At 36.9% G+C, this 27,623-nt stretch overlaps 1 protein-coding gene and 1 pseudogene across 17 annotated transcripts in view; one reads left to right on the forward strand and one right to left on the reverse strand.

The window, feature by feature from the left end:
• The window catches only part of GPC5 (glypican 5), a 1,599,230-nt gene that overhangs the window by 832,338 nt on the left and 739,269 nt on the right, over positions 1-27,623 (reverse strand). The window lies entirely within an intron of this gene.
• On the forward strand, positions 25,016-25,276 carry LOC108177041 (non-histone chromosomal protein HMG-17 pseudogene; annotated as a pseudogene).

A 27,623-nucleotide genomic window follows, 5' to 3' on the forward strand; every position in this document is an offset into this window, starting at 1 on the left:
CACTGTATTCCTGAAATTGTGTATATGAAATGTATGAAGTTTGTATATCTGATATAAAATTCTAATAAATGGCAAATAAGAGAATATAAACCACTCAACTCATGTTATCTAGCAGTGAATGGAATCTCATAACTGATACATGCATTGTCGTGTTCAATACAGCACTAATAACCTTAACTAACATATTGAATCAACCAAGCAGTTGTCAACAGATGAAAAGGGAAAGAAAATACACAGACACACACACACACACACAAATATTATTCTACCATAAAAATAATAAAATCCAGTCATTTGCCAAATATAGATGGAACTGGAACTTCTTAAGTGAAATAAACCAGACAGAACAACAAATGCAACATGTTCTTCCTCACATGCAGAAGTTAAAAATGAGGATCAGAACATAGAACAGTGACTCATAGAGACTGCAAATGGGGAGGACGAGGCATATTAGCAAGTTGGTTGGATCAACTCATATACAGAAGGAGTAAGCTCCCAGTATTACACAGCACAGTATGGAGTCTATCCATCACAATAGTCTCTGTTGTATTTTCTAAGCAGATAGGCAACCTGAAACATTCCAATCATAGATAATGACAAGGAGAAGGAAACATTAATTACCCTGATTTGATATAGTATGAAATATCATACTATAGTGAAGATGTTACTAATCAAAATTAGTTTAAATGTTTAAAGAATACGAATGCTACCTAACCAGATTTGATTTCACACATTGAATATATGTGCTGATCTATCACACTATAACACATAAATATGTATTATTAAAACAATTTGAAAATAAAAGAAGAACTTTTACAATTAACAATTAAAAAAACCTTAAAACAAATGAATCATGAAAATATTATGCTAAGTGAATAAAGCCAGCAACAAAAATTCACATAATATTCAAATATTTTTATATGAAATTCCCACAAAAGGCAAATTTGTAGTGACAGAAAATAGGACAGTACCATGGAGTGGAGAGAATGACTAGTTAATAAGATAGATGGGATTTTTTCCACTGACAAAATTGTTCTGGAACTTTTGGTGTTAGAGCACAACTTTGTGAATATACTAAACACTAAATTGCATACTGTTAAAGAGATGAACTTTATGTATGTTAAGACTATCTCAATAAATGTATAATGAATGAAGTTATGGTTTTATAGTAATGCAAGATTGTTTTGATATAAAATGAATTAATGTAATACTACAATAGGAGTATGAGAATCTTCTCTCTGAATGGATGCACAAAATCATGTTTTTCAAAATGTACAAACTAGGAATACAGTGGGATTTCTCTACCTTTATTAAATATAGTTAAAAAGTGGGTATTTTGCCTGGCATTTAATTTAGCACTACAATGCCCACATCTCACAATAGAGTCTCTGCAGTCAACTTTCTGCTCTGACTCCTGATTTCAGCTTCCTGTTACTGTGGACCCTTGGAGGCAAAGACAATGGCTGAAGTAGTTGGGTCTCTGCCACCCACATAGGAGACTCAGATTGAGTAGCTCTTTGCTAGCTTCAGCCCTATTTGTGCGTTTGGGGAGTGGATCTGTATATGGACTATGGGAGCTCTCTCTGTGTCTCTCTCCTCCTTTCTTTCTGCCTCTCTTCTTTTCCAATAAAAAAGTAAATAAATACAAATTTTTAAAATATGTTCTACAGAAAATATCATAGTTAATAAGAAATATTGAAAAGCTTTCTTAACTGATAAAAAAAATTGACAAGATTACCTACCCTGATCAAAAAGAAATAAAGGGGCGGGCGCAGTGGCACACCAGGTTAAAGCCCTGGCCTGAAGCGCCAGCATCCCATATGGGCACCGGTTCTAATTCTGGCTGCTCCTCTTCTGATCCAGCTTTCTGCTATGGCCTGAGAAAGCGGTAGAAGATGGCCCAAGTCCTTGGGCCCCTGAACCCATGTGGGATACCTAGAAGAATCTCCTGGCTCCTGGCTTTGGATCAGCTTGGCTCTGGCCATTGCAGCCATCTGTGGAGTGAACCAACAGATGGAAGACCTCTCTTTGTCTCTACCTCTCTCTGTCTCTACCTCTCTCTGTAACTCTGTCTTTCAAATAAATAAAAAATAAATCTTTAAAAAAAAGAAAAAAAAGAAATATTCCTAAGCATTGATAGGAATCAAATACATTGATCATTATTTTAAATGGCATTATTGTACATGCATCAAATTTCAAATAAAATATTAAATCTAATGAGTAAATGAACTTATCAGGATCACTGTTTATAATGTCAATTATAAACTATATTTTATTTATTTAAACTATCAAAACTAACTAGAATATAAAATTTACAAATATATTATTTGGAATCAATGATCTCTTAGCCTTAAACAATTAATTAACTTAAAATTTTCCTTTTTAAATATGTTCTAGAAAAATTGAGTAAATCTTCAAGTCAGTTAAATAATATTAAATACCAGCCAATAGCAAAAAAGGTTCAGTATCTATATACTTTAGGATATCCATACTGGTAGAAGGATTGCCCCATCACTGAAGACCATTTTTAGATGTAAATAATTTTCTTTGTCCTGTAGAGTCAAAATCAAAATGGAGTAAGTGTGGCTAACAGCTCATTGCAGATCTCTTACTTCAGTACCTATTAGCTTTGCTTGCTAAAGGATAAGGGTATATCTTGTGAAACTATGTGGGCCCAAATTCCAGGGACTGAGAAAGGACCTAAGTTGACAGAAATGTGCCCTGTGCTGTTATCTTTCAACCCTATCTTGTGTTTGTTACTGTTCCTGAGTTTGCTGGTTTGCTATTGTTAGCTGTTATCTTACAACCATATCTTGGGTTTGTTATTGTTCGCTGCATACCAAGGGTTCAAAATTGTGTGCCCGCATGGACAGCATACTATAAAAAGCTGTGTAACTCACTGTTAGGGGCTACACTCTGCTAAGGAGTGTCAGTCCTGATGGGTTGCCTTGCCTTTCATTTTCAATAAAATTCGTGTGTGACTGTCACTGGTTTTTGTAATATTCCATTTTAGCTGACAAGTGGATGCAATGGTACAACCTGAATTTCCAAGAGTTGTTTTATTTCTCTTATTTCTAAAATTGATAAGACTTTATTTCTATCTTTCACAGAAGTAATACAGGTATGGCCACTATTTGGCCTAGGAGTTAAGATGCACATATTTGGAAACTTGGACTTCAGTCCTGGCTGAGCCTCCCAATTCCATCTTCCTACAAATGTAGACCTTGGGAGGCAGATGCATCAAGTAGCTGGGTACCTGCCAGCCTCATGGGAGGCCTGCACTAGTTACAAGCTTCCAGCCTCATACTGGACCAGTCCCCAGCCATCTTGGGAGCAGCAGATGAGAGCTCTATTACTCTGTCTCTCAATATAGAAAAAAAAAAATACGGGTTTATTTTAGAAGTTGCAGTCAATACAGACATGTAAAAAGTAGAAAATGAAAATAACCTGCTGGGCTTGTCTAAATATTATCCACTGATTGTAATTTGGTTCCACCCTTATGTTTTTCTTTACTATATGTGTATTTATTGTACACATGTCTTAATGGACAGATATCCAGAATATATACTAGTAGGGTATAAGTACATATAAACACATATGCTGTTTGTAATAGAAAGAGATGAAGGTGTGTATATAGAAATTGATTTAAATCACTGATTATTAAATTATGCTTTTTAATAATCCTATTACTTATAAGTGTAAATAATATATAGAACTCAGTAATACAGTAAAGTTAAAAGACGTGTGCCACTGGGTTAGTGGGACAAAGAAACAGAATGTTATGTGGATGTACTTAGTACAACTGAAGAGTACACTTAACAGCAGTTAAGATGGTAATTTTGTTATGTGTACTTTCTCTCTATTAAAATTACTTTGATAAAAATAATTTTTAAAGGCTTTAAGAACCCTAACTCTAGAGGTATCTGCATGCGTGAACATATGATTCTGTGGGGGGTCAGATGGGTTAACAGGCAGTCAGGGAAATCTGGGATGTGGAGTGCTTGCTTTCCCCAGAAGCTTGTCTTTAGCAAGATCAAAAGTGTCTGTCCTCCTTCCTTAGGAATCTCAAAATCTACCAAGAGAATAGCAAGGGCATGGGGATTCCATCCTTCTGAGCATGCAGTCTACATTAAATTAGATTAGATATCCCCACCCTTCTGATGACTCCTAGTTTTATCTTGAGCAAGCCAGATAGGGTAAAATAATTAAAATATAAATCAGGTCTTTTGTTAGGTTTGTCCCTACCTCCTATTGATTGACAGTTTCTTCCCCAAGATTGTGGTTAAAAACCTCATTACCACCAGCCCTTGGGTTGGCCTTTCTTGGAGTCCCCCTCTATGACACTCTGGCTAAAGGTCTCTGACGCTAATAAATCTTGCTTTTAAACCTTTAAATCTTGCTTTTCTCTTTGCTTGGAAATTCTTCTTCCATGCGAGACAAAGCACTGAGGTAATAATATTTTCAATGCCGCCACTTCCCTGTAACAATACTATCCTGACTGCATAGATAAACACTAATAACAACCAACTATACATATTGCTTGGACTTGTTTCCTCTAGCTGCACATTATGACTGATATTTGATACCACTTGGTAATTTCATATTTTTATATTGAAATTATTATCTTCCTAAATAACATATCCTGGAAATACACATGTGTTTCCTTAGAACTGGGATGGTGCACAATTAGAAGAATTAAAGAATTACAATTAGTCTCCAGCTTGCATCCTTAAGCAATCCTTGTAAACAGTACTTTCTTTATTTGCCATGCCTTCCTTTCCATTAAGTGTCAACAATGTACTTTTAGGATTTTAAAACACAATGCTACCTCATTTAAATTGATAATTCCCCATTCAAAAAATAAGTGGACCTTAAAGAGAGGCTATGGAAATGGGGCAAATAGCTCCAAATATTTTAAATACCAGACTACAGGAGTACAATTAAACTTTTTGTCAGGCTTTAATACGATGCTTAAAATAACAGGAAAGATCTGGCTCTCATGACTTTCATGCGAGTAGTTACAAATACACTTCTTTCTCTTTGCTATATTTCAGTGGTGTATTTCATTTCACACATCCCTTACTTGCTGCTGGAACTCTAATACTGCCAGCAGAGAAAGCTTACCTAGCTCAGTGTTTGTAAATGTCAACTAGCCAAAAGATATTTGGAAGCCTATGAAGGCTCACCTTTCTAATATTTGCTTAAAGCCATCTGGAATTAATGTTCTTCTCTTCCCTCACTTCTCACCTCCAAAAAAAAAAAAAATCTGTCTACAGAAATGAATACAAAATATATTAAATAAACCTAGCATTGAGTCCCACTATCTTCAAGCAGGAATTACACTCATTTGTAAAGAAGAATAAAATATCTTGATAGCATTCTGTGTACTTGCTGTAAAGTTACCCTTTGACATATGTAAAAATTTCCAGTAAAACACATTTTGTTTACTTTGGATTAGAAGCAAGCTCTAGAATACCTACCAGGATCCATTTGCCTGGTACAGATGCACTATCTCTAAATAATTTATATAACATGTCCTTCAAACCAAGTATGCTTAATTTCATTTTATTTTGCTGATTGATTAAATAGTTACCATTGTGAAAATGAGAGAGAGATTGTCGGCCGGTGCCTCAGCTCACTAGGCTAATCTTCTGCCTGCGGCGCCAGCACCCTGGGTTTTAGTCCCAGTTGGGGTGCCAGATTCTGTCCCGGTTGCCCAGGAGTGCAGTGGAAGATGGCCCAGGTCCTTGGGCCCTGCACCCGCATGGAAGACCAGGAGGAAGCACCTGGCTCTGGCTTTGGATCGGCGCAGCGCACAGGCCGCAGCGGCCATTTGGGGGTGAACCAACGGAAAAAGGAAGAGCTTTCTCTCTCTCTCTCTCTCTCACTCACACTGCTTAACTCTGCCTCTCAAAAAAAAAAAAAAAAAAAAAAAAAAAAGAAAGATTGTCTACCTGTTCCTAGAATATCAGTTAATTTTCTTCTCTAGCCTCTGGACAGTATGTTAGGAAAATAGACCCCTAATTCTGAAATACTTAAATGGTCTCTTAAACAAATTGTCCCTGAGACAGCATAGATATCAGACTCAAAATTAAATCCCTCCGCATGTGACACGTATCCATCTCCCACATGAACATGTATCCATCTCTGACCACAGGTAACTCCACCCAGTCCCAAACCATTCAGGAGCCAGGAGTATCCACTCCAGATAACAAAAGGCCCCTTTCTACCTGCACATGGCAGATCAGACCAACGTGACTCACATATGAATTTCCTGAGTTCATGGTAGTGAGCAACATCACCATTTTTATTGTGTCATATGCAAAATGAACAGCAGTGCTTAGCTAAAACACACAGCTGGGTGTAAACTGAAGTGCAATGTACCAAGTGGGTGTCACCTTGCCTCATCACCTGATAAAAATCCTCGTCCAACTCCTCTGATTTGGCTAGCTGATGGACCTGTTTCCACAATGCTGTCTCTCTTATGCTCTAACTCAAATCCCCAGTAACCCTTGCCTAGATTGTACATTGCCCTTTTATCAATTACAAGGGAATCAAAGAACCTGGAGTTACTATCACTGTCATATGGAGTGTAAAGAAAGTCAGTGAATCTGGATATAGCACTTGCTTGTGAAGCTTTGGCCTTCTCCATAAAATGTAATACATTCATTTTCTGCATCTTTTAAAATTTCTCTTTCCAGGCTTATCCTTCCAAAACCCAATATAAATTCTGAGGAAATCATCAATTGCCTTACCTATTTTTCTCATTTTCTCTACTCTCTCCTTCAAACAAAATCTTATTCTATCATCTAATATTTATTTAGGAAATATTACCAAATCTCTTCCCTGTACCAGTCACTATATATGATCTGGTTAAAGACAGAATGATCAGCACCGGCAGTCCCTGACCTTTCATATTACAGAGCAACTTTTCCTATTTCCATGACCTTAAGCACTCTGCCTCTACCAGATGTAAAACTATCCAAGTCTACCCAAACAGATTTTCCATAAACTTCTGACTCCTTGTCCCACCCTTAAATTCTCAACTATTCAAATCATGAATATTCAGTTATTACCATTTCAGGTGATCAGAAAGCTACAGTCTCAAATTGTTCACTACATTTTAATGATTTTTTTTTTTTTTTTTTTTTTTTTACAGGCAGAGTGGACAGTGAGAGAGACAGAGAGAAAGGTCTTCTTTTGCTGCTGGTTCACCCTCCAATGGCCGCCACAGCCGGGGCACTGATCCAAAGCAGGAGCCAGGTGCTTCTCCTGGTCTCCCATGGGGTGCAGGGCCCAAGCACTTGGGCCATCCTCCACTGCACTCCCAGGCCATAGCAGAGAGCTGGCCTGGAAGAGGGGCAACCGGGACAGAATCCAGCGCCCTGACCGGGACTAGAACCTGGTGTGCTGGCCCCACTAGGCGGAGGATTAGCCTAGTGAGCCATGGTGCCGGCATTCAATGATAACTTGAATATGCACAACAACAAGGATCTTTAGAAATAACTAACCTATCCTATTGCCATCAAAAATCAATTAAAGTTTATAACTTCAACAAATATTTTAAAGTATATATCAGAAACCATCCTCCTTAACTAGAAACACAATATACATAAAATATACAGTCAGTTAATTCAACATAAAATCTGGCAAATATAAATGTAATCTTTTCATAGTAAAAGATTTTTTTCAAAACATAACCCACTAATACAGGTTACTGCCAGAAAATTAAAGCTTATTTTCAGTATTATAAGTCAATTCATCTGTTTGAAGCAGATCTAGGAGACAGAGAATATTTTAAAAAATGAGGTTTTAGCCAAATTAGTAAGGGTATTCTCTGTTGGTTTGCATTATCCATTTATACACTCGTATTCATCTTTGGGAATTCAGGGACTCATTAACTTTGCTAAACAAGGAGTTTGGAGTTTTTTTAAAAATAATTACTTCTTTCCTATTTTTATATCCAAGTACTCTCAGCATAATTCACAAAGGGCAGTTATTCACCAGTCCCCAACCCCTGTCTTCGGGGAAATTTCATTTAAGCATCTCCTGAAAACAACTATTTATGTTCCCCATAGAAACTGGATGAAACTTTTAGTGTTCTCATTTATTTTTATGGAGATTAGAAAATACCTACAAAAATTTTTAAGACCAGATAGCTAGTTCTATAACTTTTGCATAAATATTTTTTTAAAAATTGGGTAAAAGCAAAGCAATGATTCCAACCACATAACTGAATTGAACTGGATTTAACTAAATTTCAGGTGCTTTTAAAAATATATATTTATTTATTTGAAAGGCAGAGTTTAAGAGGTAGAGGAAGACACACAAACATACAGAGAAAGAGAGAGAGAGAGAGAGAGAGAGAGAGAGAGAGAGAGAGAGAGAAACTTCTAAACTCTGGTTCTTTTCCCAAATGTCCACAATGGCAAAGATTGAGCCAGCCAATGTCAGGAATCTGAAAATCCATCCTGGTCTTCTATTGGATTGCAGGGGCTCATACTTGAGACATCTTCTGTTGTTTTCCTAAGTGCATAGCAGCGATCTAGATTAGAAGTCAAAAAGCCAGGCAGGATAGGACCTGCAGCTCTTGGGATGCAGGTGTTGCAGGTGGCAGCTTAACCTGCTGCACCACAACACTGGCTCAGCAGGTGCTCTTAAAATGTTATTTTTAGTTAAATAACACAAATTGGAGAGGCTCTTTTTACATTAACCAGGCTCTGAAATCCAGAATAAACACAGGAATTGGTATGAGCCTAGAATTTAAGATGCCAGTTAAAATGTTTGTATCCCTTATTCAAGTTTTGGGATTTGATACCTGGCTTTTGCTCCTGACTCAAGTTTTCTGCTATTTCAGACCCTGGGATGCAACAGTGGTAGCTCAATAATTAGGTTCCTGCAAACCATGTGGGAGACCTGGATTAAGTTTCTACCTCCTGGGTTTGGTCTAGCCCACTCCCAGTGGTTGTGGGAATTCGGGTAGTGAAACAGTGGATGAGAGATTTGTTTGCTTCTCTCTCCCTCTCAAATAAATAAAAGGAAATTTTAAAAATTATTAACATAATGTAGTATTACTGAGAACTATGCGATTGCTATTTTCATGCAAACTGTTTTGATTGTTGTTTTCACACTCTGAATAGAAAAGATGATTTTAAATTCATGGAAAACAATTTTAGATATTTCAAAAAGCCCTGCTCTAGAGAGATTCCCTGTGCAATGTGGTTTGAGCAATACGCTTCATTTTCTTTGCTATTATGTCTGAGGTTCCCTTTGAAATGTCCAAGACTGTCACATGGCTGCACAGTCCTAATGTCCATCCTGGCCCTCGGACCAATTACATCAGAAACTCGAGGGGTAGAACCCAGACAGCAGTAATTTGTAAAACTCCTGGGTGGTTCCAATGTGCAGTCATGATTGAAAAACACTATTTAGAGGGAGAAATGGCCTCAAGCTACCCTACATCTTTCCTAATAATAGCCTCGCAAGTAAAAATGGCTTCGGTGAACGTTTTTGGCTATCAGATAAAAGTATTTCTTTTTGTCCCAGCATTGTTCAAATACATTTTTGTAAACCCTTTGTCTAGGCCTTATATTTTAAGATTTACACCATCAAATAGTGACAACAAATTCTTGCTAGATTTAGTGCAAAGCTGAAACAAGCTTTGTCTGACTAAAAAATGGCAGTTCCTACTCATACTTGGCCATTTAAACATGTACCTATAAAAACAAACATCAGTGACAACAAAAATCTTTGAAAAGTATCACTCTTTAATGAAGAAGATTTTACTAACTTTCAGGTAAAAAACAAACTGAAGCAATTTATTAATAAATATAATTAATAATATTATTTTACTAATAATTTGTTTACATGACTTTTTAAAAGATTTATTTATCTATTTTGGAATTCAGAGTTACAGAGAGAGAGGGAGAGACATGAGAAAGATCTTCCATCTGCTGGTTCACTCCCCAGATGGCCGCCAACAGCCAGCACAGAGCCAGGCCAAAGCCGGGAGCCAGGAATTTCATCCAGGACACCCATGTAGGTGGTAGGGGTCCAAACACTTGGGCCATCTTCTGCAGCTTACTCAGACCATTAGCAGGGAGCTGGATTGGAAGTGGAACAGTTGTGACATGAACTGATGCCTATACGGGATCCCAATGTTGCAGGCAGCAGTTTTACCTGCTCTCCCACAACACTGGCCACGTTTGCACTACTCTTACATATTCATCTCTTTTATGATAACCCTCATGGTACCTGAAATTCCTTCAGTCTTAACATTAAACATTTTAGCTTACTAGTCAGGAAAAATCCTTTAAGCTCTTTTCCAATAACTCAAAAGAAAATCATCAGTCTGATTTTGATCTCATCTTTAAATTTCAGATCTGTATTTATTTATTTTTACTTATTTAAAATTTGCTTCAGGGTTAATTGTCAAAACTTTGTCTGGCTTTTTCAGTAATTTCTTTCTTAGATCAAAAGCATAGTAAGAGTAAATAAACCATTTTTCCTTCATGAATAATGATCAGGTCTTTCCTCAGAAGATTTCACTCTAATTTTCACCCTCACATAGTAATTCCAAAGGCAAAGGCAAAGGATATTTTTAAGTTTTAAAATTTATTTTTTCTTTTCAAAAAGTGGGATCTAGGCCGGCGCCGCGGCTCACTAGGCTAATTCTCCGCCTTGCGGCGCCGGCACACCGGGTTCTAGTCCCGGTCGGGGCGCCGGATTCTGTCCCGGTTGCCCCTCTTCCAAGCCAGCTCTCTGCTGTGGCCAGGGAGTGCAGTGGAGGATGGCCCAGGAGCTTGGGCCCTGCACCCCATGGGAGACCAGGAAAAGCACCTGGCTCCTGGCTCCTGCCATCGGATCAGCGCGGTGCGCCGGCCGCAGCGCGCTGGCCGCGGCGGTCATTGGAGGGTGAACCAACGGCAAAGGAAGACCTTTCTCTCTGTCTCTCTCACTGTCCACTCTGCCTGTCAAAAAATAAAAAAATAAAATAAAATAAAAAAAAGTGGGATCTATTAAATTTAAGATTTTAAATGTTTTAAAAGATTTATTTATATATTGTGAAAGGCAAAGTTAGAGAGAGAGAGAGAGAGAGAGAGAGAGAGAGAGAGAGAGATTGAGAATCTTCCATCTCCTGGTTCACTCCCCAGATGGCCACAAAGCCTGGGCTGGGCCAGGCCAAAGCCAGGAGCAAGCCCATAAAAATGTTCAGAATTGTTTCTCATTGATCATCTGAACATTCTTCTTTGCCATTATTCTTTATCATATATAGATAGGAAAACCAAGAATGTCTGGAATTTTTTTAAGCCTTGAAAACAACTGAAAGCACATAGTTAATAGTTAATTCACTTATATCCCACATCCAAGTTCAACACCTAGCTCTAACTCTTGATTCCAACTTCTGTAAGGCAGTGATGATGGCTTTAGAATTAGGTTCCTGCCACCCGTGAAGAACTCATTTGGGGACTGAACCAGCACATTGGAGTCCTCTCTTTTTCTCTCTCTCTCCCTGTTTCTCTGGTTCTCAAATAAATTTTAAAATATTTTAAAAGAATATGAAAACAGAAAAAAAAAGGTTAAATTGAGACTTAATTGACATTCAAAACTTGAAAACACATTAGTTATTAGCAAAATATAGTATTAGAGATAACAAAACTGTCAGAATCTATAGTTTCGTTTGTTTCATTTTTTTAAAAAAGATTTTATTTATTTATTTGAGAGGCAGATTTACAGAGAGAGAAAGAAAGATCTGCCATCTACTGGTTCACTCCCCAGATGATCACAACAGTGTAGCTAGCTGGGCCTACCTGAAGCCAGGAGCCAGGAGCTTCCTCTCTGTCTCCCACATGGGTTCAGGGGCCCAACTACTTGGGCTATCTTCTACTGCTTTTCCAGGCCATAACAGGGAACTGGATCTGAGGAAGAACAACCGGGAATCGAACCGGTGCCCATCTGGGATGCTGGTGCTTCAGGCAGAGGTCCAGCCCACCATGCCACAGCGCCAGCCCCTTTGTTTTCTTAGGAACATTTTTCCTTAGGAACATACTATGCAACATGTTTATACAAGAAAATAAATAAAAAGGAATACAAATGAGTTAATGCCCACAGCCTTATTTACTAATTCTTTTACTTTACCAATCTATGTGTGGGATAATGTAGAAAACTGTAACTTCAGAAAAAAATATGCTATTTTCAAAGCAAAAATATCCGATTCCACAGGACAAGCTTATTCCTCTATGAAAGAGTTAGTTTATAGCATACCATATTGCATGCCACATCTGAGTTGTGTTAATATAATATTTCTAGATTATATTAAATACATGATACTTTACAGGATTGATAAATAACTTTTAAGACTTAGTTTTATGAACTTATTTAGGTCCCATAAAATTGAAATAGGATTGTTTTGAGTTGCAGTTCGAATTTCTTTCCTGTCAGTGCATAAGATTGTTGTGTATGTAAATGTACCATACCTCTTAGCATTTCTTATGTATTTTGCAAATGAAAGTGTCTAAAATAAATTCTATAACTCAATTTCAGGTTTTGTTGTAAACCACATACTAGTTAATAGCTTAGCACACCTGATTTGACTTGGCATTTTCAAAATTGATTTATTGCACTCTCTGCAAAACCGATTAGCTCTAATTTTGCAAATGCAATGGGTTCCTCTTGCCATGATTATGATTATGCAGCCTATAGGTATGTTATGTCTTCTCTTTCAGTTTGTGTAATTGTGATTTATCATCCATTTCCAAGAGAAATCATATCCCCAAAGCAATAGGCTCTACCATTCTCTATTGACTAGAGTGCTGTGCATTGTCTGAACAGCCGCCTTATTAGAAAGAAGGGCCTATACAAATCATATTACTCTAAACCCAGAAGTAATACTGGGGAGAAATTAATGTGTCTTTGATGTTTTGCAGGAGGAATGGTCAATGTCTTAGAATTTGAACACAATTAACCTAGCGTTTGTGGGTTTTTTCTATTGCTAATGAATAGCTGAAAAATGGGCTAAACATGACGTACTTCCTAAAGATTTTTAGAATAAGCTGAATAATTTAGCAAGGTTGGTGACACTAGGCTATATTGAGAGACTGACATAGTTTTCTGCTTTCGTTAGTAATTTCCATTCTCAAATTGTAATTAGTTCTGTAAGACTGACAACGGAAACTTGACAAGCATTGTGTGTGATTATAATTTGCTTATTTCATACAATGTGCAATGACTTCTGTTCATTCAATATAAAATAGTATAGATCTAACACCCAGGATATAACTATTTCACAGACAGTGGAGAAAGTCAGTTTAATATACACATTTTGTTTCTATGTTAACATCAATAACAAAAATAACTTTAATAAATTTTGTATATATTTACTTTTATTGATGTGCATGTGAATTATGTTATGCTTAAAGAGGTTTGGGAAGAATATTAACATACTTTATTTCTTTGAGTTTTGTTAGATATCAAATATTTGAAAGGTAGAGAAAAAAATCAAGTTGAAAAAATCATCATTATTTTAGTTTATCAGATCAAAGGAATAAAAATTTTAATATAAAGAAAGTTATAATATTTATTTATAAATTCAAAGACAGAATAAGTTCAATTCAACATACAAAGTATCTACTTTTATTACTAAAACTACATTTCAATCAGTAACTCGTGTATTTATATTTACATAAATTCTATTAGTTTCCTTTTGTTTTACTGTCACAAACTTCTATGTATAGGCCTTTGATCCTTATAAACAGCAATAAATGACACAAATTGAAAACATAAATTAGATCTGAACAAAATCACATGAAAATTCCATCCATCCATTTATCCATCTATATAATATATATTTATAATATTAGGAAAATAATAAAATCTGATATAAATTCAACACATTAGTTTTTGTAAAATAACTAACTTACATAAATTTTACTTAAAAATTTTTCACTTTATAGCTTTATACCAACATGGGTTCATAGCTAAAGGAATATATTTTATATAAGCGCAGTGATAAATAAATTCTTACCTAGAAAGAAATAATGAAGATATGGAAACCTTTTGAAGTCAATCTTGGCTAAATAAATGTAAGTCTACCCGTACAATGGAGAACTGTATAATCATTATAAATGATATTTCTATATTGACATGAATATATCTCAATAATATACCATTGAGTGATCAAAAAGATCATATGCAAATATATATTCAGTATATTATCTTTTATATAAAATAACATTGGAACATTTTTACAGACAGATATATCTCCGTGTATGTATTCATGACATTAATATGGTTGCCATTGTGCCAGTAGATTATCTCTTTTTTATAATTTTAAATTTAAATTTTAATTGGTTTTAACACATTCAATGAGATTTTTAGATACACTTCTAAGAGCATAATGATATTTCCTTTTCCTGTCTCTCCCTCCTTCCCCCTCCTCCCTATCGCCTTCTTTCTACCTGTTTTTTTAGTTCTTTGAGATAACATATTTAGATCTCCAGAATGAAAATTATGAAGCATTGATGAAAGAAATCATCAAAGATAGAAAAAATGGAAAGATATTCCTTGTTCATGGTTTGGAAGAATCAATATCATCAAAATGTCTATACTGTCTAAAGCAATTTACACATTCAATGTAATCCCTATCAAATTATCAATGACATTCTTTACAAAGTTAGAAAAAGCAATCCTAAAATAAATATACAATCACAAAAGACCCTGAATAGTCAGAGACCAACCAAGCTGGAGGCATCACAATACTGATTCCAAAGCATACTGCAAAGCTATACTAATTAAAAAAAAAATTGGTACTGGCATAAAAAAAAAAACAATACATGAATCAATGGAATAGAATACAGAGCCCAGGAATTAATCTACATACATAGCAGCCACCTGATTTTTGACAAAAGTGTTCAAACCATATAGTGCAGTAAGGATAATCTCTTCAACAAACAATGCCAGTAAAAATGGATGTTTAAGAAGAATGAGAATTGATCTATACTTTTCACCATATGCAGAAATAAACCCAAGATGGATCAAAGACCTAAATTTAGACCTAAGGCTATGAAGTTGCTGGAAGAAAACATAGGGGAAAGACTGAAACACATTGATGCAGGGTACGACTTCTTGGTCAAGACCCTCAAAGCACAGCCAAAAAAAGCAAAACTAAACAAATGGGACTATATCAAACTTAGAGCTTTTGTACAGCAAAGAAAATGATCAACAAAGTGCAAAGACATCCAGTAGATGGGAAAAAATATTTGCACTCCAATAATCTCACAAATGATTAATATCAGAAACTTAGAAAATCGAACAACAACAACAAAAATAAACCAACCAAGTTGAGAAATGGGCGAAGGACTTCAATAGAAAATTATTTGTTTTTAGCCAAAGTGTAATAATTTAGCCAAAATATTAGTATTAAAGTACTAATGATTTTTTTGGCCGTGACACTGAATTGTTTTGTTTACCTTTCAGATATGCTCATCATTGAGACTATTTGTGGTCTTCTCATACGAGGCACCTAAGATGATATAAACTTGAACATATTCTCAGAAGTTATAGCCAATAAATAAATAAATAAACAAACAAAACCTTGGTGATTGCTCTTTACCTCTATATAGAAAAGGCACAGAATTCAGTTCAGCATCAAACACAAATATAAAAGGTCAAGTGTTCTTACATAAAAAAAAAAAAACACAGTTTAATGAGAAGGAAAGAGGGCAATTTAAACTCCTGATAAGCAAAAATGAAGTGAGGAAGACAATTAGAAAATCATGATAGGCTGGCGCCATGGCTTACTTGGCTAATCCTACACCTGCAGTGCCAGCACCCCAGGTTCTAGTGCTGGTTGGGGTGCCAGATTCTGTTCCGGTTGCTCCTCTTCCATTCTGGCTCTCTGCTGTGGCCCAGAAAGGCAGTGAAGAATGGCCCAAGTACTTGGTCCCTGCACCCACATGGGAGACCAGGAGTAAGCACCTGGCTCTTGGCTTCAGATCTGCACAGTGTGCCAGCCGTAGCAGCCATTTGGGGGTGAACCAACGGAAGGAACACCTTTCTCTCTGTCTCTCTCTCTCACTGTCTAACTCTGCCTGTCAAAAAAAAAAAAAAAATCATGATAGAAGACAAAAAAATCACAAAGACACAAAGAGAAGAGTTTTTTCAATTGGGATGAAAGAAGCCGTGCACATTTACTCCTATCTCTGTAGTAAAGAAGCATAATCAACATATTAAGACCTGATCCACATGGAAACTGGAGAGTTTGGATGATAATGATTTGTCAATGTAGGTTCACCAACTGTAACAAATGTACAACTCTGGTACATGGCTCATGGCTCAATGTACGACTGATGGTACATGTGAGACTTGGCTAGTGGGAAAGCTTGGCCATGTGTGAGCATGGTTATATAAGAATTCTCAGTACAGTACACTCATTTTTTTATCTGAAACTAAAATTCCTTTAAAGAATAAAGTCTAGCAATAAGAATTTCTAAAACACTCTGCTAAGTTAAATATGTATAGAACTACAGTTCTCCATCAAGACGAAAGCCTAATCTTTTCCTCCCCTTCTTTTCTCTCCCCTTCTCTTCTGTCTACAACTTAATTCTTAGGAATAAGGGGACCTTGGGAAAGAGGAAGGGAAGGAATCAATTAATTCAATTAAAAAACTGCTTGGTGTGTTAAGAATATAAGCTGTAAATTTTGTAGCATTTTATATTATAGTTAAAAATATTTAAACTTTTGATATCTCGGACTTTTCTTTGACTATAGAGAAAAATCATGAATACAAAAATATTGGGTCAAAAGATATAGTTTATGCATTTTTCTCTACATGCATTAATCTGGAGATAAAGTTTACATCATGCGTTTTGTTTGCAAGTTTTAAATTACAATTTATGAAACTTAAAATTTTGGGAGTATAAATCCTTTAATAATCAATTACCATATCCAATTAGTTCGTAATTGTTAAAATACACAATGGGGACCAGAGCTCATTTCAAATCTCAAAATACAAAGTCACTTAATTCAGAACTCCATCTGTCAGTCTCGAGAGTCTGGCAAACAGATTCCCAATTGTCTTCTGAGTTTTCATCAAAACAAGACACCAGTTTAAAATCTATTTTGACATTACTTGTGATAGGGAGACTCAAGCTGCATCTGGTTTGACTTTCTTTAATTAAAGTTGCTAATTGTTTTGGTCAAGAGATACAAGTATTCCCCAGAATTAGTGCTATCATCTAGAAAATACAACAATAGAGAAGAGGAACCTCAGATCTTTTTTTTTTTTTTTTTTTTTTTGACAGGCAGAGTGGACAGTGAGAGAGAGAGACAGAGAGAGAAAGGTCTTCCTTTTGCCGTTGGTTCACCCTCCAATGGCCGCCGCTGCAGCCGGCGCACCGTGCTGATCCGATGGCAGGAGCCAGGATCCAGGTGCTTTTCCTGGTCTCCCATGGGGTGCAGGGCCCAAGCACCTGGGCCATCCTCCACTGCACTCCCTGGCCATAGCAGAGAGCTGGCCTGGAAGAGGGGCAACCGGGACAGAATCCGGCACCCCGACCGGGACTAGAACCCGGTGTGCCGGCGCCGCTAGGTGGAGGATTAGCCTATTGAGCCACGGCGCCGGCTAGGAACCTCAGATCTTAATTTTCCTATTTGTAAATTCATAACTGGCCCTTTATGTCTGTGTTATTCCTAAGACATAAAGTTAAATCGACGGCCATATGTGGGAAACCCATCATCAAAATGGTTCAAATTTTAATTCTCCAGAAAAAAAGAAAACGAGATATAAAAGCAAAGTGTATTTTTCTTTCATTTTGGGGAGTCTATGTAGTTTATCACCTCTCCTGATGATACTAAATGTCATTTATTGTAAATAACTGGCAAAGGAAGAACTATAGTAAAACATTTTAAAAGCATTTTAATAGGAAATTTTATATTTCACTTGTAGAACAGAATATATTCCTTGCAGTATCAAATGTGTACATTCTATTTTGTCATGTGGCTATATGTGCAGCATTGTTGGGTAGTTCACAAGGTTAAAAGTCAGTTCTCAGTGCTCTATTAGAATACTTCAAAAAGTCTGTGAAAAATGGAATTAAAATTATTTTGGTGCATGGTAATGTTGAAATTCATGCAGTTTCCTCATAATCCACATTTTTCCATTTACTTTCTGAACAGCCCTCATATTTGATTTGGACCATGACCTTATATTAGCCTCATTTTACTCATATTAATTGTGATTAATATTAGTCAGGAAAACAGGAGACAAGAGACTTAATGAATTTATACATATAAAATTCTTAGAATAATTTTTAACTCACAGTAAATGATCACTAAATAATTACTAATATCAACAGCAATCAGACAAAATGGATATTATTTCAGCTCACAAAAAGGGAAAGGTTATAGAGGCAGGTGTTTGTCAGAGCTTAAGAAAAGCAAGGTTGTAACTTTGTGAAAGAGTCAAAAGTCTTGTACTGTGTGTGTGTGTGTGTGTGCATGTGCTTAACAAACCAAATCAGGACTGATTCAACACATGAATGCAAGTACATGCTTACACACATATTTTCTTATTTTTAAGATATCTATTATGTTGTTTCCATTCCTCCTCTACAAGTGAAATCTAAATTTTAAATTCCACAAGCAATGAAAAAATATCAAGTAAAAAGCAACTTTTTATACATATTAATACACAACAATGCATTTTGTATATATATATTTCCATACATATATATATATATATATAAATTGTTTTACAAATAGTATCACTGCAATCTGATTATCATCTCATAAAAGGAAGAGGAAATCACAAAAGAACAAAATCAAAATTTATAAGGATAAAAAAAGAAAAATGGGAATTAAAAAACTTGCACACAAAGGTAAATTCTTCAATTTAAAATTCTTACATTTTATGTAACACAGAGCCCTTTTTGCCTTTGCTCAGCACCTCCTGGGCCTGATCATTTGTGCACAGAGCCCTCTATTGATTAGACGCAGCAGATCAGAGACGCAGGGCAGGGATGCTGACCACCGTGAGAGGCTACCTTTGACACTGGTCAGAGAACAGATTTATAGGAATCCTCTGTGGCCGGTGTGGTGAACATGTCTGATTCCTAAACACAACCAAAATAAAGCTCAATTTCATCTACCTTCACCCATAAATTAAAACTTTATTTCATGGACCTCATTTTCACATGTTTCTGAATGAATTCTGTAAGACAACCACAAATTTTGTTCTCATTCTTAAGCAAAAAAAAATCCTACAGTCACTCTACATACCAGTTGAAATTTAAGAATATCTCAACTTTAAATTCAGAAATCAGTGGTCCAATACATGATACAAATTTGTCTGTTTATATCTACATATGTATGTATGTACCTAAGATAGATATAAACAAATGAATATCCTAAATAGAAAAGTGGATATATAGAGAGGTAGGTAGATAAAATTTAAAGATAAACTCAGCGTTTCCCCTTTGGACCCACTTCAGCTGGAATCCTAGAGGAGGACCGGGTGTGAGGAGTTTCCTGGACCCAGGCACAGCCCTCTGTGTTGATACAGAGTAGTTCTTTGAAATTTCACACTTGCTCGTGGGAACCATGTGATGTATAACTTGCCTCTTTCTGCTAAAGATTTTATTTCCTACAGGAAACCATAATGGAAACGACCCAAAACCTTCATTTTTATTTTCTCCTATGAGTTCCCTTGATTCCCCTGATGGAAGTTCAGGTATGAGCCGATTTAATTAATGGTGTTTGGGATCTATTGTGTTATTTTAAAAAAGAAAGTGAACAAAGCTCACCTAACCTAATTTTGTTATAAATATGTAGTTAGTACTGGTATGTTTTATTTCTTTTTATTACAGGTTTAGGTAAAACCAGGTTTGCTAAATAGAAAAATGAAAAGGTAAAAGGAAATATTGCACTGATCAATTGTTCACTACGTATTCTTATTTGAAAATAAAATTCCACTTCTATACTAGGAAAATAAAGTAACTGTCTCTCTCCCTCTCATTTTCTCTTCCTCTTTCTCTATAACTGTGCCTTTTAAATAAGTAAAAGAATCTTTAAAAAATTAAATTCTGTGAAATCACTTAACTCCAATGCATTTAATGAGACAAAATTAGACCTTGTAAGTGCTTTTGAATATTATTCCTCACTGTTTTATAAAAACATAATTGATTTAAATCATTGAATGTGCATTATATTGCATTTAAGAAAACCCATGCAAAGGCCAGCGCTGTGACATGGCAGGTAAAGCTGCTGCCTGCAGTGCTGGCATCCCATGTGGGCTCTGGTTCAGGTCCCGGCTGCTCCACTTCCAATCTAGCTCTCCACTATGGCCTGGGAAAGCAGTAGATGATCCAAATCCTTGGGCCCTTGCACCCCCATGGGAGACCCAGAAGTTCCTGGTTCCTGGCTTCAGATGGGCCCAGTTCCTGCCACTACAGCCATTTGGAGAGTCAATCACCTGGTGAATGACCTCTCTCTCTCTCTCTCTCTCTCTCTCTCTCTCTGTTTCTCTCTGTAACTCTGCCTTTCAAATAAAAAATAAGTCTTTCAAAAAAAAAGAAAAAAAGAAAAAGAAAACCCATGCAAAAATATAGATAGCTTTACTAGAAAAGTCTTTTTACTATTGTTATTTGCTATTCAGAAGTAAGATAAAAATATAGTTTTGTCGGTGCCGCGGCTCAATAGGCTAATCCTTCGCCTTGCGGCGCCGGCACACCGGGTTACCGGTCGGGGTACCGGATTCTGTCCCGGTTGCCCCTCTTCCAGGCCAGCTCTCTGCTGTGGCCCGGGAGTGCAGTGGAGGATGAGCCAAGTCCTTGGGCCCTGCACTCACATGGGAGACCAGGAGAAGCACCTGGCTCCCGGCTTTGGATCAGCGTGGTGCGCCGGCCGTAGCGCGCCGGCCGCGGTGGCCATTGGAGGGTGAAAGCAATGGAAAGGGAAGACCTTTCTCTCTGTCTCTCTCTCTCACTGTCCACTCTGCCTGTCAAAAAAATAAATAAAAATATAGTTTTTTTTCTTCCTTTCCACTCATGAAAATTATATCTCCATTCACTGCATGGTTTATTTACAAATACTTGAGGAAAATATTTTTATATTTTTAGGATTTTCTAAAATGATGTGGAACTGCATGAGCATTAAGCAGAGACACTCTTGATTAAGGTAAAATGATAAAGATTTTGGAAGAGGAGTAGAATAAAATAAAAATGGATTTTCTGCATGGAAATCAGTAGTCACTTGAAAGACTTGACTAGAAATGAGAACATTTGTTTTCTTTAGTTGAATAATCTCAGCTTGATCTTCAAGACTCCTAACATGTCTTTTAGTTCTCAAAAGATAAGACAAAGAAGAAAACAAGTATTCAACAAAAGGACTCTGATGCTAGGGTTTACTTGTAAAATATAAAAATAGGATGACTTGTTCATTTTGAACAAAACTTCTTACTAGATTGATGAAATATTTTCGTAAGACGACAATGGTATAAAGAAGTCTAGATTCTAAGAGACCTTAGGAAATAAATCATCTATTGGTTTACTCACAAATAGGTAATTAGGAATTACTTTTCTTGGGAGATCAATCTCATTTCTTCAAACAGTGAAATTTGAAACTCAGTTTGAGAACCTCTGATATGAGGCAAATCATGCTTTTTCATATTCCTCATCTCTGCTTTAGGACTGGATTACCAGTCCTGCATCAACATGTCTTCCAAGACCCAGGCATGACCTACCTCTGATTCTTTCTGTAATTACTATCGTTTCCTGCCTCTTGCGTATCATTAACTCCCAGGCCTAGATTCTATTCTCCCCAGTAACATAGCTTATCTATGGACATTAGTTAAAATACTACTCAGTTTATCATTTTAAGAATAATTTTGATCCTGCATACCATAAACGTGGTATATACACACTACACGACTATTTGAAATGAAATTAGTTCTTCATGGATGGTCATGATAATGATGCTGGTGCTGATGATAGTGTGATAAATCATCCTCTCCCTCTACAAATTTGCTAGCAAGTTCATAAAGCATTTCAGGGACATTTTAGGAACAAGTTACTCCATTCTCTTTACTACTCTTTAATTCCTTTAGTTGACTGATCTAACCAGGGACATGGTGGGTCTAGCATCTATTAGTTCATGTCCCTCATTCAGACAGGGTTAACGACCTAAACTGATATGCTCATGTGTTGATCACAATTTTTGGTGTATACACCCTATTGGATTCTTTGTTTTGGAAATTGTCTGTGAACACTACATATTCTAGTTTCACATATTTCCTTTTTTCATACAATAAACCAATCAAACCAATCTTGTGCTGGAAATTATTCAGTTACTCAGTTGTTCTATTAGTAATTTTTGTGCAAGTTACATGGAGAAAAAGAAAATGGAAAACATAGAATGATAGATAAGCTATATTTCCTAAATCAGTGTCTCATCCAGTAAACAGGCAATTTTTTCTCACTGATTCTTATATATTTACAAAATGCTCAAATTAAGAAGGAATAGGTGGGTGGTTAATTAACCAAAGAAATGATTATAGTAATCATGATAAAATTACCCTAAATAGCCTTTTTAAGCATAAAAAGCTCAGAATTTTACTTTTCTGCCAGAAGCAGGCATATTCAAAGTAGATTTTCTCCTTGTTGGAAGTAAATAGAAATAAATATATCGAAATTTTGTCAGTTTCTGTAGTAAGATTTTTTCAAGATCAAATTTCATTACTAGATTCAATGATCCTATTCTATTTTCATATTACAGGTTAAAATCATATACTGAATTAATACACTTTAATATTCAACATTCATACTTAATAGCCCTCAACATTCAAGGTCTAGGTAGAAAAACATACTATTCCCAGAATCCCTTGCTGCTAGTGTTTCTTTTATTTATTTATTTATTTATGTGACAGGCAGAGTGGACAGTGAGAGAGAGAGACAGAGAGAAAGGTTTCCTTTGCCATTGGTTCACCCTCCAATGGCCACTGCGGCCAGCGCGCTGCAGCCGGCACAACGCGCTGATCCAAAGCCAGGAGCCAGGTGCTTCTCCTGGTCTCCCATGCGGGTGCAGGACCCAAGCACTTGGCTCATCCTCTACTGCACTCCCGGGCCACAGCAGAGAGCTGGCCTGGAAGAGGGGCAACTGGGACAGAATCCAGCACCCCAACTGGGACTAGAACCCCGGGGTGCCGCACCGCACGCAGAGGATTAGCCTATTGAGCCAAGGTGCCGGCTGCTAGGGTTTCAAATGCAGTTCATATTTCCTCAATCAGATGTCCTTGTGGAAGATTTCCATTTAGAATGGAATCACTGGGAGAAACTAGAATCAGGAGTAGAGCTGGACTCACACCTAGGCACTCCAACATAGATAGAATGTGAGGACCAAAACTGGTATCTTAACTGGTCAAATACCAGCCATGACATCCTATAATAGATGAAAAACTGTCACCACACATTGCTTCACTCCTCTCTCCATGGTTCATTGGTTATTTATGAATATTTTGGACCTACTTACGATTTCTACCTTGAAGTCTTCATCTGCTAGGCCCATTAAGTGACCACCCCCTTTTTTAAAAAAAAAAAAAAAAAAGATTTATTTCTTTGAAAGTCAGAGTTACACAGAGAAAGAAGGAGAGGTATTGAGAGAGAAAGAGAGAGGTCTTCCATCTGATGGTTCACTCCCCAATTGGCTCCAATGACCGGAGCTGTGTCAATCAGAAGCCAGGAGATAGTAGTTTCTTCCAGGTCTCCCACATGGGTACAGGGGCCCAAGGACTTGGACCATCTTTTACTGCTTTCCCAGGCCATAGCAGAGAGCTGGATCAGAAGTGGAGCAGCTGGGACTTGAACTGGCACCCATAAGGGATGTGGTGGTTTAACCCACTATGCCATAGCACCAGCCCCATCAAGTGGCTCTCTAAATTTTAGCTTCTATCACCTGCTTTTCCTCTGCTGAATGGGCCACAATTTCCTATTTGATCATGTCTCATAGATTTAAAAAGATATTGTAGGGCCTTGTATTGTAGCATAGCTTAAAGCCACTTTGACCACTGACTTTTAGATTCAGAACTGTGAGAAAAGAAAGTTACATTTTTTAGTTACCTACTCTGTCACAGTTTCTTATAACAGCATTGGCTAATGAATGCAGCCATTGATTTTTGCTGCACTTATTGAAATTTAGCAGATTTTCTTGAATTAATATGTTTACTTTTTATGCAGGTTTTCTATTGTTATTATATAATTTTAAACAGTTATACTGTACACTGAGGAGAGAGGTGAGTGAGCTTCTCATCCTATCATTACAGAAGTCCCGCTGCTGTCTTCCATCATCATTATATCCTTTACTGACAATTCACATGGACACATAAACATGCTGCTACTTTCCCTAGCTTAACAAAAAAGCAAACAATAAATTAAAAATAATCACAACAAAAATTTTTCATACCACCCTCTTTCAATTCCTTCTATATTTTTCTTGCTAATATTTTTTTAAAAAAATCCTGAAATTTTTACTAATCTTGCAGTCTCCAAATCCCCTCTTGCCTCTCTCCTGAACCAAACTGGTATTACTCTCACCATATCTCCTAAATTTCTCTGATAAAACACCAATTATTTCTTTATTGCTTAATTAAATAAAATAAAATTTTAAATATCTCTTTATGTGAATTACTAACAAGATTTCACATAGCTGATAACTCTTTCTTCTGATACCGTTTTTCATCTGACTTAAAGGTAAATGCACTTACTTGGTTTTTTCTACTACCTCATTAGCTGTTTCTTCTCAGTTTCATGTACTTGCTTGTTTACTTTTCATCTGTTTTTTAATGCTGGAGCTCCCCAGTGTCCTATGTTCTCACTGTTTTTTTCAATATATTGAATAGAACATATGCCCTAAGCACACCAATTAAAATATAAACATCAGAAAAAGAGGCGAAAATACCCCTGGCTGGACCAAAGCCTGTGTACCATTGCATTCCTGAGCCCAAAGCCGATGTCCAGCCACCACCACAATGCCCATGAGAAAGGCTGAAGGGGATCCTAAAGCAGATACGGCCCAGGTGAAGGAAAAAACCACAGAGAAGCTAGGCAAGGTCGTCTGCTAAACCAGCTCCTCCAAAGACAGAACCCACTCCTAAAAACAGAGAGAAAAAGTACCCAAAAGGAAAAAAGAGCAAAGCGGATGGTGGCAAGGGTGGGAATAACCTGTAGAAAATGGGGACTCTAAAACAGAGCAGGCACAGGGAGCTGACGGCCCCGGAGATACCAAGTGAACTACGTGCATGCTTTCTAACTACATTCTTCCGGTGAATGTACAGTTTCAAATACTATTTTGTATAAAGTTTTATAAAAATTCAGAATTTTGTTTTATTTGTTAAGCCACGCTATTAGTACACAGAACATTTCATTGTTTTGGGGGAAAGGGTATACGTCACCAACAGAAGACATCCGAAGCTGGATTGATGTGGGGGGAAAACACCTTCCCCTTCTGGCTTTGAGAGATTTCTTATTAGCTCCTATGAGGGATTCCTGGCCTTTGACACACAGCCACCATGATACACAACCTTGTGGTGTGGAAAAACTAAGTTTGATTTTCTGTTCTCTTCCTCCTTCTTGTCTGCCTTCAGCATGGACTTAACCCCCTTAAACTCGAGACCTGCTGGGACTTGATCCCAAATTTGTTACAAACAAAACAGGCAATCTGAGCTTCACAGTGACACCATTAACATGGTGTTCCTCAAAAAGGCAATGGTTCTTTTTCTAGATTTTGGATATTCAGATAGATAATTCTGCCATTTTCATCTCATTTCCTCGAAGTCAATGTAGGTTTGAGAAAAGTTGTTAACCAACATGCTAAATGTGAAATGTCAACCCTCTCTCTAAACTTTCTCTTTTCAGAGAATCAAATGAAGATTTAATTGGGTTTTATAAAGGCTTTCTGATTTTGGTAGTCCATCAAAAAAGGGAATTGAAAGTTGTTGTATACTGTTAATGATTATCTACCAATATCCTTCCTAAAACATGATTGTTCATGAAAAGATTCTGTAATGAAAATGGATTCAGTTTGGCTTGGAAAAAAATGATATATAGATATGAATACCAGAGGTAAGCCACACTCATGAATCTCAAGCTTATGTACCAATGGCTGACTCAGCATTTTCAGATGTACAAAAATAGTTTTTTATCATGAATCAGTATCTGCCAACCCAACAGTTGTTCCACCACACTATTCTCCCATCTTATTTGGTATCAATTCAACCATTCTTGTTGTTCAAAGTAAAAGTTCAGAATGATCTTTAATTCTTCCCCTTCGCTTATGTTCCATATCCAACCCAACAGAAATTCTCATTGCTGCTGTCCATTCAATATATCACATCTCACCATCTCCATTCCTAGCACTTACGGTCACCTGTCATCATCTTTCACCTCAAAACTATCAAGCAATCTTTTAAGTGGATCTTTCTAGTTCTACCCTTGCCATTGCCCACATTAAACCATTGTTATCAAAGCAGCCAGAATGATCATTTTAAAAAGCAAACATATATCATTCTTCTAAAACTCATTCAAAATTTTTCATTGGCTGCCCATGTCACAAAGAATAAAACTGAAGGTCTTTCAAATGTCAATGATGCCATTCAGAGTCTGTTTCCTCCATAACCAATTAACCTTTAAGTTGCTCTCTTCCTCAATCTGTTTGAGGTTCACTGTATCTTTCCACTTTCTTCAACACTCAAGACATTTCCCAGATTTTATAACTTTGTTCCAGATGCTCCATCTGCCTTGGGGTGTCTTCCTCAAGCATCAACACAGCCAAGTCCCTCACTTCTTTAAATATTGATCAATTACCAGCTCTTCAAGACTATTCTGATCACCCCATTGAATACTGCACGTGCCACAGTTTCCATTCTTGAAGCCCTCAGTAGCTCATTTCTTTGCTCTATCACTTAAAATTCACCTAAAACAAAGTTACTTATTTATTATGTTCATTGTATCACCAACATAGAATGTAATCTCTAAGAAAGCTGATATCTTGGTTTGTTTTATTAACTGATATATCCAATGCACTCAGAAAGTACCTATCTAAGGTAGGTTCTCAAGAAAAACTTGCCACATAAAGGAAAAGAGTAAGTCTATATAAAACTGGAGGGGCTAGTGCTGTGGTGTAGCAGGTAAAGTTGTTGCCTGCAGTGCCAGCATCCCTTATGGGCATTGGTTCGAGTCCCAGCTGTTCTACTTCTGATCTAGCTCTCTGCTATGGCCTGGGAAAGCAGTAGAAGATGGGCCAAGCCCTTGGGCCCCTGCACCCATGTGATCTGGAAGAAGCTCCACGCTCCTGGCTTCGGATCAGAGCAGCTCTAGTCATTGCAGCCACTGGAGAGTGAACCATTGGCTGGAAGCTCCCCACCACAACCCCACCTCTGCCTTTGTCCTTCTGTAACTCTGCCTTTCAAATAAAATAAAATAAAATATAAGACTGGGAAGCTGGGTACAAAACTGAACTTAGGGTGACCTATTTAATTTCTATTTGGAAATAAGGTATGTTGAACCAGAGGATTAGACACCAGTCAATATCTATGTTATAAACATTTGTTTAGTTTGAATCTCTGTCTTGTTATTTCA

Source organism: Oryctolagus cuniculus, chromosome 9, assembly GCF_964237555.1.
Source record: "Oryctolagus cuniculus chromosome 9, mOryCun1.1, whole genome shotgun sequence".
Lineage (NCBI taxonomy): Eukaryota > Metazoa > Chordata > Mammalia > Lagomorpha > Leporidae > Oryctolagus > Oryctolagus cuniculus.